Source organism: Myotis brandtii, unplaced genomic scaffold (assembly GCF_000412655.1).
Source record: "Myotis brandtii unplaced genomic scaffold, ASM41265v1 scaffold2089, whole genome shotgun sequence".
Taxonomy (NCBI): domain Eukaryota; kingdom Metazoa; phylum Chordata; class Mammalia; order Chiroptera; family Vespertilionidae; genus Myotis; species Myotis brandtii.
In genome coordinates, this window is record NW_005357800.1 from 264,643 (window position 1) to 268,133 (window position 3,491).

At 61.6% G+C, this 3,491-nt stretch overlaps 1 long non-coding RNA gene across 1 annotated transcript in view; it reads left to right on the forward strand.

Moving 5' to 3' along the window:
* LOC106725991 overlaps nucleotides 1-2,256 on the forward strand; it is a 9,986-nt gene extending 7,730 nt beyond the window's left edge. The window contains exon 3 of the long non-coding RNA XR_001362008.1: nucleotides 2,154-2,256. This is a non-coding gene — a long non-coding RNA (uncharacterized LOC106725991). The remainder of the gene's footprint in view (nucleotides 1-2,153) is intronic.
* Nucleotides 2,257-3,491: the final 1,235 nt, after the last annotated feature.

A 3,491-nucleotide genomic window follows, 5' to 3' on the forward strand; every position in this document is an offset into this window, starting at 1 on the left:
CCCCCACTTGCTCTTCTGTTTGTATTTGGGTCTCAGCGTCCATGACCTCCTCAGAGAGGCCTGGCTGGACCATCGGAGCTAAGGTGGCTGCCGCCTCCTGGCACTCGCCACTCCTTGTCTACAGCCCATCTGACTTTCCCGCTAGAGTTTGAGCCTTTTGATATCTTTTTCTTTTTCTTTTTCTTTTTCATTGCTTTCAGAGAGGCAGGGAGAAGGAGAGGGAGAGGGAGATAGAAACATCAGTGATGAGAGAGAATCATGGATCGGCTGCCTTCTACGCGCCCCACACTGGGGATGGAGCCCACAATCAGGGCCTGTGCCCTGACCAGGAATCTAATTGTGACCTCCTGGTTCATAGATCGACGCTCAGCCACTGAGCCACGGTGGCGGGTGAGTTTGAGCCTTTTGAGAAAAGGGCCTTGTGTTCGGCTCAGTGCATTGTCCCCAGCTCCAAGCACCTGCTCGGTGTGAGCAGTGACTTGCAGAAAGCTGCCAAACGGCTAATCTTACCGTCTCACCTAAGCATTGGAAGCTGGTTGTTAATGAGATATGTGGCTAAGGAAACTTTACAAAATAAAAACAAAAACAAACAACCAAAAAAAAAAACAACAAAGGAAGCTTTAGTGTAGAGGTACTAACCCATCTACATTTCCAGAGCAAGTATTGATAAAAGTGTCCTTATTGTTCAGTTCTCTGACAGTTCTTATTTGGGGAAATTTTTTTCAGATGACTTTCACACGACCTGCCAATCACAGACAACTCACTTTTGAAGAAATTGCCAAAAGTTCTAAGATCAGTGTGAACGAGGTATAGTGTTTGGACTGGGGCTGTCCCAGAGGGGCCGCGCTCCTGGTGGGGGCACCCTGCTCCCCGACTCAGACCACAGAGAAGTGGTGTCCTTCCCGGCATTTGGCAGCGCTGGCGCCCGCCTGACCCCGCCCTCTGCACAGGTGGAGCTGCTGGTGATGAAGGCGCTGTCGGTGGGGCTGGTGAAAGGCAGCATCGACGAGGTGGACGGGCGCGTCCACATGACCTGGGTGCAGCCCCGCGTGCTGGATCTGCAGCAGGTGACGGGGCCACCGGGAAGGAAGCGGCGCGGGGCAGGGTGTCAGGGAACCTAGTTTAATGCCGCCTGGGACCTGAACCCTGTGTTTAAAAGCGATTGTGGTAACAGTGCTGGTCATGCTGGTGGTGCCCCTTAATCCTAAAATTGGTCCTCTGATCAGGTACGTTCCTGCTTATGTGATTTGAGCCTAAATCCATCCTGCTCACATTTGCTGGAATTTAATCCTGTGGATTTCCTGTGCTTGCCGGCTCTCTTTCCTGCCAGCGTGTGAAATGTGGTGGTGGGGAGATGCCTGTGCAGTGCCGTGTCCTGCCCCCCACGCCCACCCCCCAGCTCGGGGTCCCCCCGTTAGGGCCCTTTTTGCCTCACTGTGTGCTCTCCGCCCTCAGATCCAGGGGATGAAGGACCGCCTGGAGTCCTGGTGCACGGACGTCAAGAGCATGGAGATGCTGGTGGAGCACCAGGCGCACGACGTCCTCACCTAGAGTCCTCCCAGCAGCGCCCGCTCCCCGCCATGGTCTCCCCGCCATGGTCTCCCCGCCAAGGGCTCCCCGCCGAGGCGGGTTCTGTTGGGCAGATCGGCTGCCTCTGTGAAAGCAGGACCGTGGTGTCTCCGGGCCTGCAGGGAGGGTGGGGCCCGCGGATCGGGAGGGTGGGCCCTGCGTGTGGGCATCTGCCCCCCTCCCCCACACCCGTGTGAGCAGCTTCCCAGGTGGCCCGAGGACCCTGCAATAAACGCCTTTGCCATGTCCTCTCTGGTTTCCCTTGGTGCGCCCTCCAGGGCAGGCCTGTGTCTGCAGAGACGAGGCAGGAGAGGGAATGGGAGGGTTTTGGGGGAAGTGGCCTTGGCCTCCCCTCAGAGGAGAGCGTTCCTGCACACGTGGGGATGGGCAGGGCAGGGGCTGGGGGCCAGGGACACCCCCTGCCCCAAGCCAGCGGCTCCTGTGCCAGGACCCGAGTGCCCTGTGCTGAAAGTCCGGGAGGCGGCGCACGTGCATGAACACAGGCGAGCGTTCGGTGGGGGAGGGTTTAATGAGAGCTCCCTCCCGTGTCCACGGTGGCGACTGCCCGGCCTCGCTGGGCAGAGCCTCACTCGGCGGAGCGGCTCTTGTAGCTCTGCAGGTGGGACAGCACCCAGCCCGAGGGGACCATGAAGCTGAGGAAGGTCACCACGAGCGCCGCAGCCTGCTCCTGCGTGGGAGAGCGCACGTGAGACGCCGCCCCGAGCCCGCCCGGCCCCCTCGACCTTGACTCCCTCCCGGGGCACTCGGTGCTGGTCAGGGCCTGCAGGGCGGCAGGCAGCCCAGGTTCTAAGTTGCTTGCAAACAAGGACAGGGCCTTGGAGTGGGGGGTCCTGTTCCGGACCCGGGGGCCGTGGGGCTCCCTGGATCCATGTTCTCCCTTCAGGGCGGGTTCTGAAGAGGCAGCCCTACTTCCCTGGTTTCCTCCTGGAACAGCCTGGGCCCTCCCGTGTCCGAGATCAGGTGCCAGATGGGGGCTAATCCTTTTAGCTTCAACCCCCAGAGGCCTCAGGCGGAGCTCCGGGCTTTGCTTCCTAGCACATGACCTTGGGCCGGTGACCTTCCTAACCGGGTGACTTAGGCTGGAAACGGGTCTTGTCTGCTCTCCGGGGCGGGGGAGCAGGTTAGTTTCCCCCGTGCTCTCCCCTGGCCCTCAGCCCACCCTCCCTTCACGGGTGGCGCTGCGGGTCCCACAGCACCTCCCAGCTCAGCCTTAGCACCTGCCTTGGCAGAGGCAGTGGGAGCCTGAGAATAGGCCCCAGGGACAGCTGGCTGCCGGGACCCTGGCTGCAATGGGACAAAGCCCCGCCCTAGGACAGGCCCCGCACCCGCGTCCCCTCCAGCAGCACCAGGCCTGGGAGGACGTCCCCTCTCCCTTTACCAGCCTGGCTTCCTGGGGGCCCACCCTGGAACCTTCCTCATTCTGAGAACTCTGGGCCTGCCAGCCCTCCCTGGGCCAGCCCCTGCCACCTCCCGGGTACTTACGGAGGCAGAAGTGGGTGTTTTGGCCGGCTTGGCGGAGATATGCGCCTTGGGGACCACGCAAGCCCTCAGGGGGGCTTGCAGCAGCCTGATGGCGGGGCCCAACCTCATGTTGCTGGGCCGAGCTCTGAGCTCCGAGTCCTGTGCGTCCTGTCCCTCGCTCTGCCCTCTGCTCGCTGGGCCGGGCTTGGGCTTTTTATAGCTCGAGGGGAAGCTGCAGCTGCCCCTCCTGTCCCAGGGCTTGGCAGGAAGGTCGCCTGGAGCCAGCCTCAGGCCGCAGCCTCGGGCACGTCCCCCTGCAGGGGCTCTGAGGGTTCCAGCTCCTTGCAGGGCAGGCCTGGCCCTCCCAGCAAGGGCTCCCACTCCTCAGCGGAGCCTGTGGGCGCTGCAGGGAGAGCAGCACGGTTTAAGGTGACTCGGCT